A 9,694-nucleotide genomic window follows, 5' to 3' on the forward strand; every position below is an offset into this window, starting at 1 on the left:
AAATCAAGTTTTGCTTTTTCTAATTTCTTGTAGGCTTTCTCGAGGTTACGGCATTTTTGTAGTAGGTCTGCTCCGTATCTGCGGCGTATAAGTTGATGAAAGTGGTTAAATCCTCTTGATCTGACTTGAAGTAAGAAGAGAAAAGCATAAAAGAAGCCGCGAAGATCCATATTAAAAAGGGGGGGAGGTGCGGAAGGTCAGCGGTAACAGTTCCCAACACGAAACAGTCCGATAGAAGTATCAGGAGACAGAGGAAGGCGACGGCCAGTAGGACACATCAGCATGAAGGTGGACTATTAGAAACGTTGCAATTCATTACAATCTTTATTTCCTACGTTTGTTAATATCATTATTACATCTTCAGGGAATCTGTTAAACAATAAATAAAATTAATTTAAAATTACTTAAAAATTACTTTAAAAATTACTCTAAAATTCAACATTTGTAAATTACAACACAATTAAAAAACATACAGAAACGAAAAAAAAAAAAAATAAATAAAAATAAAAAGACCAAAGACCGCTAACCAACCTTGTGCCGAGAAGGCAAGAGACAGAATGACAGAACAAATAAAGTTAGCTCAGGTACAGTTGTAGGAGGAGGTCTGGGTATTTAACTGGGGAACCAGTTGTTTAATAAATAATGACTCCAGGATAGGCAGTTCATATGCATTGTTCGCTTGGCCTATGACTTGGAAATGACTTCTTTCTATATATATTTTACAATTTTTCGAATGGTTTCTTATATTAGAGTGTTCGGGATTGGAGAGCCTACAGCCAGTACGGAAACTTAATCCCCGATGAGAGTCGATTCTGACCCGCAGTAACCTCCTCGTGGATCCGACATATGTCCCAGAGTTTACACTTAGGGCAAGTTATACTTATAGACCACGTTGGAGGTCAAGAGAGGGTCAATCGATCTTTATATCTGAAAAAGGAACCGATTGTTAGCGGGTTTATTGGAATAATTTTAGATAATGGCACCATAATGTTTATGAATTATTTGTGCAAACTTTTTCCGAAAGGAGTCATCATGTAAGAACGGGAATTTGGCATAAAAAGCTAATTTTGGTACTGTACATGGTTTGGCGACATTAGCGAATTGTTTGTTAAGTAACAAACAAAAGGAGCTTTTTATAAAACAAAGCCTGTGGGAAGCAATTATCCCTAAAATATCCAGAAAGGAAACTAATTTCTTGGTGGAAGGATTGCCAGTTCGATGTAATAAAAAATGCCCTGTGGAGGAGAGTAAAAATAGAGTTTAGTTTAAAATCATAAAAACAAGAACTATAGTAATTGGATCCTAGACCAGTAAAAGTTTTCTTTCTAAAAACAGATGTACTAAAAGAGCCATTATCCCTAGTGACAAGAAAACGTCTAAGAAAGGTAATTGATCGTTCACCTCTTTTTCCACGGTAAAATTAATGTTACTATGTTTAGTATTAACATATGCTAAAAGGAGTCAATATCACAGTCATTTTTTTTTAAATAAGGCGAAGGTGTCATCAATATACCTACCATAAAAAGAGTGGGTGGAACCTGAGTGGGCAGTCATCTAACATGCGTTTCTTCCAGCGAGCACATGAAGATGTTGGCAAAAGTGGGACCCAAGGGAGAGCCCATGGCTACACCGTCTGTTTGCTTATAAAGTTTGCCGTCAAAAACAAAGGCAGTGTCCCGCACTGCTAGTTCTAAAAGGGTTTTAAAAAACGAACGATTGAAATTATTAAAAAAAACGAATCTGGCTCAGGAAAAAGTTTGTTTAAGATAATATCGATAGTTTCTTCCACAGGGACATTAGTAAATAGAGATTCAAACATCTAAACTGGCCATTTTCAAATCAGCGTCCTGTAATAAAACTTTATCCTTAAAAGAGTAAGAGTTACTGAAAGTAAAAATCTTTTTATTTTTGGTCAGCGGTTCTAAAAAAGGTACCAAATATTTAGCTAGCTTATAATTAGGTGTTTTATATGATGCCAAAATTGGTCTCATTGGTGTATTAGGCTTGTGTATTTTTGGGAGACCATATAAAACTCCAAAGGATGATCCAGTGACAAACAAGTCCTGGTATGTGTTATCATCTATGATTTTCTCTTTCTTTAGAAGACGTAAAAATCTGTTTATTTTGTCTTCAGTTACTGTGATATTGTAAAAATCGGGTGCTCCAATTTCAGTGAACTTACCTTGGTCTCTTAAGATAATCAACATTTTTTCTTTATAGTCGGTTGCATCTAACAAAACAGTTCCCTTCCCTTTGTCGGGTCTGGTAATAACTAGATCCTTTCTACTTGCCAGCTGTTTAAGGATGTGATGATCTTCCTTTTTAAAGAATGGAGTCCAGCGCGTTTTCAACTTTCTAAATGCACCCTGGGACAGTTCGAAGAGTTGTTTCTGAAGGTCGCTTTTGTTTACGTTAAACGGTAATGCTGTCAGCCTGTGAAAAATCGACTCTATGGGGAGAAAAAAAACTGGATATAATTAGGTCTGAAATTAGGTAGGCAAAACTCCAACGAGAGAATAAAAGAAACTCTTCACGTTTAGATAAACACCTGTTTTGATAAATTAAAAACAGTCACTCTTTCTTTAGCAAAATTTGGAATAATAATACCCAAACCTCTCAACTTCCTGAAATGTCTTTCTTGTACGAGCGAAGTATAATCACTTAAAGATTTGTTAAACAGTTTCTTAAAAATAATACTATCTATAAAAGAAAGAGAATTCAACACTTCAACCTTTAACTTTGAAACATGATCGTTATGTTTATCATAGCTCTTTTGTTTATTACCTCCATTTATATATTAAGCAGAGAGTTGGTAGCGTCTTTGTAAAAATGCGATGGTATAAAGAAGATTTATACAATTTAAATTTCACAAAATTCGGAACAATTCCGTTACATTGACAAAATACTGCAAAAAATCTAAATCAAGTTTTGCTTTTTCTAATGTTTTCTTGTAGGCCTTTCTCGAGGTTAGGTTTTTTTTTACGGCATTTTTGTAGTTAGGTCTGCTCCCGTATCTGCGGCGTATAAGTTGATGAAAGTGGTTAAAATCCTCTTGATCTGACTTGAAGTAAGAAGAGAAAAGATAAAAGAAGCTACGAAGATTCCACCCCCCCTTTTTAATATGGATCTTCGTAGCTTCTTTTATGCTTTTCTCTTCTTACTTCAAGGTTGGTTAGCGGTCTTTGGTCTTTTTATTTTTATTTATTTATTTTTTTTTTCGTTTCTGTATGTTTTTTTTTAATTGTTGTTGTAATTTACAAATGTTGAATTTTAGAGTAATTTTTAAAGTAATTTTTAAGTAATTTTAAACAATTAATTTTATTTATGTTTAACAGATTCTGAAGATGTAATAATGATATACGAAACGTAGGAAATAAAGAATTGTAATGAATTGCAACGTTTCTAATAGTCCACCTTCAATGCTGATGTGTCCCTATGGCCGTCGCCTTCCTCTGTCTCCTGATACTTCTATCGGACTGTTTCGTGTTGGGAACTGTTACCGCTGGACCTTCCGCACCTCCCCCCCTTTTTAATATGGATTTCTTGTAGCTTCTTTTATGCTTTTCTCTTCTTACTTCAAGTCAGATCAAGAGGATTTAACCACTTTCAATCAACTTATACGCCGCAGATACGGAGCAGACCTACTACAAAAAATGCCCCGTCGTAACCTCGAGAAAGCCTACAAGAAATTAGAAAAAGCAAAACTTGATTTAGATTTTTTGCAGTATTGTCAATGTAACGGAATTGTTCCGAATTGTTTTGTGAAATTTAAATTGTATAAATCTTCTTTATACCAATCGCATTTTTACAAAGACGCTACCAACTCTCTGCTTAATATAGAAATAGGTATAACAAGAGCTATTGATAAACATAACGATCATGTTTCAAGTTAAAGGTTGAAGTGTTGAATTTTCTTTCTTTATAGATAGTATTATTTTTAAGAAACTGTTTAACAAATCTTTAAGTGATTATACTTCGCTCGTACAAGAAAGACATTTCAGGAAGTTGAGAGGTTTGGGTATTATTATTCCAAATTTTGCTAAAGAAAAGAGTGACTGTTTTAATTTATCAAAAACTGTGTTATCTAAACGTGAAGAGTTTTCTTTTATCTCTCGGGTTGGAGTTTTGCCTACCTAATTTCAGACCTAATTATATCCAGTTTTTTCTCCCCATAGAGTCGATTTTCCACAGGCTGACAGCATTACCGTTTAACGTAAACAAAAGCGACCTTCAGAAACAACTCTTCGAACTGTCCCAGGGTGCATTTAGAAAGTTGAAAACGCGCTGGACTCCATTCTTTAAAAAGGAAGATCATCACATCCTTAAACAGCTGGCAAGTAGAAAGGATCTAGTTATTACCAGACCCACCCGACAAAGGGAAGGGAACTGTTTTGTTAGATGCAACCGACTATAAAGAAAAATGTTGATTATCTTAAGAGACCAAGGTAAGTTTCACTGAAATTGGAGCACCCGATTTTTACAATATCACAGTAACTGAAGACAAAAGAAAACAGATTTTTACGTCTTCTAAAGAAAGAGAAAATCATAGATGATAACACATACCAGGACTTGTTTGTCACTGGATCATCCTTTGGAGTTTTATATGGTCTCCCAAAAATACACAAGCCTAATCACCAATGAGACCAATTTTGGCATCATATAAACACCTAATTATTAAGCTAGCTAAATATTTGGTACCTTTTTTAGAACCGCTGACCAAAAATGATTTTACTTTCAGTAACTCTTACTCTTTTAAGGATAAAGTTTTACTTACAGACGCTGATTTGAAAATGGCCAGTAGATGTTGAATCTCTATTACTAATGTCCCTGTGGAAGAAACTATCGATATTATCTTAAACAAACTTTTTCCTGAGCCAGATTCTGTTTTTAATAATTTCAATCGTTCGTTTTTTAAAACCCTTTTAGAACTAGCAGTGCGGGACACTGCCTTTGTTTTTGACGGCAAACAAACTTTATAAGCAAACAGACGGTGTAGCCATGGGCTCTCCCTTGGGTCCCACTTTTGACCAACATCTTCATGTGCTCGCTGGAAGACCGCATGTTAGATGACTGCCCACTCAGGTTCCACCCACTCTTTTATGGTAGGTATATTGATGACACCTTCGCCTTATTTAAAAATGACTGTGATATTGACTCCTTTTTAGCATATGTTAATACTAAACATAGTAACATTAATTTTACCGTGGAAAAAGAGGTGAACGATCAATTACCTTTCTTAGACGTTCTTGTCACTAGGGTTAATGGCTCTTTTTTAGTACATCTGTTTTTAGAAAGAAAACTTTTACTGGTCTAGGATTCCAATACTATAGTTCTTGTTTTTATGATTTTAAACTAAACTCTATTTTTACTCTCCTCCACAGGGCATTTTTTATTACATCGAACTGGCAATCCTTCCACCAAGAAATTAGTTTCCTTTCTGGATATTTTAGGGATAATTGCTTCCCACAGGCTTTGTTTTATAAAAAGCTCCGTTTGTTTCTTAACAAACAATTCGCTAATGTCGCCAAACCATGTACAGTACCAAAATTAGCTTTTTATGCCAAATTCCCGTTCTTACATGATGACTCCTTTCGGAAAAAGTTTGCCAAATTATTCATAAACATTATGGTGCCATTAATCTAAATTAATTCCAATAAACCCGCTAACAATCGGTTTCCTTTTTTCAGATATAAAGATCGATTGGACCCTCTCTTGACCTCCAACGTGGTCTATAAGTATACTTGCCCTAAGTGTAACTCTGGGACATATGTCGGATCCACGAGGAGGTTACTGCGGGTCAGAATCGACTCTCATCGTGGGGATTAGTTTCCGTACTGGCTGTAGGCTCTCAATCCCGAACACTCTAATATAAGAAACCATTCGAAAAATTTGTAAAATATATATAGAAAGATCATTTTCCAAGTCATAGGCCAAGCGAACAATGCATATGAACTGCCTATCCTGGAGTCATTATTTATTAAACAACTGGTTCCCCAGTTAAATACCCAGACCTCCTCCACACAACTGTACCTGAGCTAACTTTTATTTGTTCTGTCATTCTGTCTCTTGCCTTCTCGGCACAAGGTTGGTTAGCGGTCTTTGGTCTTTTTATTTTTTATTTATTTATTTTTTTTTTTTTCGTTTCTGTATGTTTTTTAATTGTGTTGTAATTTACAAATGTTGAATTTTAGAGTAATTTTTAAAGTAATTTTTAATAATTTTAAATTAATTTTATTTTTTTTTATTGTTTAACAGATTCCCTGAAGATGTAATAATGATATTACGAAAACGTAGGAAATAAAGAATTGTAATGAATTGCAACGTTTCTAATAGTCCACCTTCATGCTGATGTGTCCTACTGGCCGTCGCCTTCCTCTGTCTCCTGATACTTCTATCGGACTGTTTCGTGTTGGGAACTGTTACCGCTGACCTTCCGCACCTCCCCCCCTTTTTAATATGGATCTTCGTAGCTTCTTTTATGCTTTTCTCTTCTTACTTCAAGTCAGATCAAGAGGATTTAACCACTTTCATCAACTTATACGCCGCAGATACGGAGCAGACCTACTACAAAAATGCCTGCCGTAACCTCGAGAAAGCCTACAAGAAAAAAATTAGAAAAAAGCAAAACTTGATTTAGATTTTTTGCAGTATTGTCAATGTAACGGAATTGTTCCGAATTTTGTGAAATTTAAATTGTATAATCGTTCTTTATACCAATCGCATTTTTACAAAGACGCTACCAACTCTCTGCTTAATATAGAAATAGGTAATAAACAAAGAGCTATTGATAAACATAACCCCCGATCATGTTTCAAAGTTAAAGGTTGAAGTGTGAATTCTCTTTCTTTTATAGATAGTATTATTTTTAAGAAACTATTTAACAAATCTTTAAGTGATTATACTTCGCTCGTACAAGAAAGACATTTCAGGAAGTTGAGAGGTTTGGGTATTATTATTCCAAATTTTGCTAAAGAAAGATGACTGTTTTAATTTATCAAAACATGTGTTATCTAAACGTGAAGAGTTTCTTTTATCTCTCGGGTTGGAGTTTTGCTACCTAATTTCAGACCTAATTATATCCAGTTTTTTTCTCCCCATAGAGTCGATTTTCCACAGGCTGACAGCATTACCGTTTAACGTAAACAAAGCGACCATTCAGAAACAACTCTTCGAACTGTCCCAGGGTGTCATTTAGAAAGTTGAAAACGCGCCTGGACTCCATTCTTTAAAAAGGAAGATCATCACATCCATAAACAGCTGGCAAGTAGAAAGGATCTAGTTATTACCAGACCCGACAAATGGGAAGGGAACTGTTTTGTTAGATGCAACCGACTATAAAGAAAAAATGTTGATTATCTTAAGAGACCAAGGTAAGTTCACTGAAATTGGAGCACCCGATTTTTACAATATCACAGTAACTGAAGACAAAATAAACAGATTTTTACGTCTTCTAAAGAAAGAGAAAATCATAGATGATAACACATACCAGGACTGTTTGTCATGGATCATCCTTTGGAGTTTTATATGGTCTCCCAAAAATACACAAGCCTAATACACCAATGAGAACCAATTTTGGCATCATATAAAACACCTAATTATAAGCTAGCTAAATATTTGGTACCTTTTTTAGAACCGCTGACCAAAAATGATTTTACTTTCAGTAACTCTTACTCTTTTAAGGATAAAGTTTTTATTACAGGACGCTGATTGAAACATGGCCAGTTAGATGTTGAATCTCTATTTACTAATGTCCCTGTGGAAGAAACTATCGATATTATCTTAAACAAACTTTTTCTCCTGAGCCGATTCTGTTTTTAATAATTTCAATCGTTCGTTTTTTAAAACCCTTTTAGAACTAGCAGTGCGGGACACTGCCTTTGTTTTTGACGGCAAACTTTATAAGCAAACAGGACGGTGTAGCCATGGGCTCTCCCTTGGGTCCCACTTTTGCCAACATCTTCATGTGCTCGCTGGAAGAAACGCATGTTAGATGACTGCCCACTCAGGTTCCACCCACTCTTTTATGGTAGGTATATTGATGACACCTTCGCCTATTTAAAAATGACTGTGATATTGACTCCTTTTAGCATATGTTAATACTAAACATAGTAACATTAATTTTTACCGTGGAAAAAAGAGGTGAACGATCAATTACCTTTCTTAGACGTTTCTTGTCACTAGGGATAATGGCTCTTTTAGTACATCTGTTTTTTAGAAAGAAAACTTTTACTGGTCTAGGATCCAATTACTATAGTTCTTGTTTTTATGATTTTAAACTAAACTCTATTTTTTACTCTCCTCCACCAGGGCATTTTTTATTACATCGAACTGGCAATCCTTCCACCAAGAAATTAGTTTACCTTCTGGATATTTAGGGATAATTGCTTCCCACAGGCTTTGTTTTATAAAAGCTCGTTTCCGTTTGTTTTCTAACAAACAATTCGCTAATGTCGCCAAACCATGTACAGTACCAAAATTAGCTTTTTATGCCAAATTCCCGTTCTTACATTGTGACTCCTTTCGGAAAAAGTTTGCACAAATTATTCATAAACATTATGGTGCCATTAATCTAAAATTAATTCCAATAAACCCGCTAACAATCGGTTCCTTTTTCAGATATAAAGATCGATTTGGACCCTCTCTTGACCTCCAACGTGGTCTATAAGTATACTTGCCCTAAGTGTAACTCTGGGAACATATCGGATCCACGAGGAGGTTACTGCGGGTCAGAATCGACTCTCATCGGGGATTAAGTTTCCGTACTGGCTGTAGGCTCTCCAATCCCGAACACTCTAATATAAGAAAAACCATTCCGAAAAAATAATTGTAAAATATATATAGAAAGAAGTCATTTCCAAGTCATAGCCAAGCGAACAATGCATATGAAACTGCCTATCCTGGAGTCATTATTTATTAAACAACTGGTTCCCCAGGTTAAATACCCAGACACCTCCTCCACACAACTGTACCTGAGCTAACTTTTATTTGTTCTGTCATTCTGTCTCTTGCCTTCTCGGCACAAGGTTGGTTAGCGGTCTTTGGTCTTTTTATTTTTATTTATTTATTAATTTTTTTTATTTTTTTTTTCGTTTTTTCTGTATGTTTTTTAATTGTGTTGTAATTTACAAATGTTGAATTTTAGAGTAATTTTAAAGTAATTTTTAAGTAATATTTTAAATTAATTTTTTTTATTGTTTAACAGATTCCCTGAAGATGTAATAATGATATTACGAAACGTAGGAAATAAAGAATTGTAATGAATTGCAACGTTTCTAATAGTCCACCTTCATGCTGATATATCATTATATATATAGTATTTATATATAATATCTAATATATATATATTATATATAATATATATATTTATATATACAAATACATATATATTTATATATACATATATATATATATATATATATATATATATATATATATATATATATATATTGTATATATATATATATATATATACACGTTCGAATACATAGTCATTTAACTGTTAATCCCTATGAAGTGTGTTTGCTTGTACTTACGCGCAAGAAGTATTTAAATGATTAAACCCGACATCAGGTGTAAGGAGCCATATTAGACTGACAAGAAAACTTTGTATGAGAGAGAGAGAGAGAGAGAGAGAGAGAGAGAGAGAGAGAGAGATGCCAAGTTAGGAACACTTGCTTTAAGTGGTTGGGTGTAA

Source organism: Macrobrachium nipponense, chromosome 23 (genome assembly GCF_015104395.2).
Source record: "Macrobrachium nipponense isolate FS-2020 chromosome 23, ASM1510439v2, whole genome shotgun sequence".
NCBI classification, from domain to species: Eukaryota; Metazoa; Arthropoda; class Malacostraca; order Decapoda; family Palaemonidae; genus Macrobrachium; species Macrobrachium nipponense.